Raw genomic sequence first — 955 nt, 5'->3', positions numbered from 1 at the left:
TCTCATGGGGCCGGACACTCAGGGTCAGGGAAAAATCCAATATATATCTGGTGATATCTCGGGCGCTATTAGATATAGCGCAATAAACCAAAGTGAATTATCTGCAGGAGGCCCTGGCGCATGAATCTGTGCAGCGGGAACGACATCGGTCCACCAGGGGCCGAGAAAACCACCGTCTCATGGGGCTGGACACTCAGGGTGAGGGAAATATCCAATATATATCTGTTGATATCTCGGGTGCTATTACAGATAGCGCAATAAGTCAAAGTGCATTGTCTGTAGGAGGCCGTGGCGCATGAATCTGGGCAGCGGGAACGACCTCGGACCACCAGGGGCCGAGAAGACCACCGTCTCATGGGGCCGGCCACTCAGGGTCAGGGAAAAATCCAATATATATCTGGTGATATCTCGGGTGCTATTAGAGATAGCGCAATAAGCCAAAGGGAATTATCTGCAGGAGGCCCTGGCGCATGCATCTGTGCAGCGGGAACGACCTAGGACCACCAGGGGCCGAGAAAACCACCGTCTCATGGGGCCGGACACTCAGGGTCAGGGGAAAATCCAATATATATCTGGTGATATCTCGGGTGCTATTACAGATAGCGCAATAAATCAAAGTGCGTTGTCTGTAGGAGGCTCTGGCGCATGATTCTGTGCAGCGGGAACGACCTCGGACCACTAGGGGCCGAGAAAACCACAGTCTCATGGGGCCGGACACTCAGGGTCAGTGGAAAATCCAATATATATCTGGTGATATCTCGGGTGCTATTACAGATAGCGCAATAAATCAAAGTGCGTTGTCTGTAGGAGGTCCTGGCGCATGAATCTGTGCAGCGGGAACGACCTCGAACCTCCAGGGTCCGAGAAAACCACCGTCTCATGCGGCCGGACACTCAGGGTCAGGGGTAAATCCAATATATATCTGGTGATATCTCGGGTGCTATTACAGATAGCG

The sequence above is a fragment of the Nomia melanderi genome, unplaced genomic scaffold (assembly GCF_051020985.1).
Source record: "Nomia melanderi isolate GNS246 unplaced genomic scaffold, iyNomMela1 scaffold0014, whole genome shotgun sequence".
NCBI classification, from domain to species: domain Eukaryota; kingdom Metazoa; phylum Arthropoda; class Insecta; order Hymenoptera; family Halictidae; genus Nomia; species Nomia melanderi.
The sequence above is the reverse complement of the archived record's forward strand: the minus strand, read 5'-3'. Positions refer to the sequence as shown.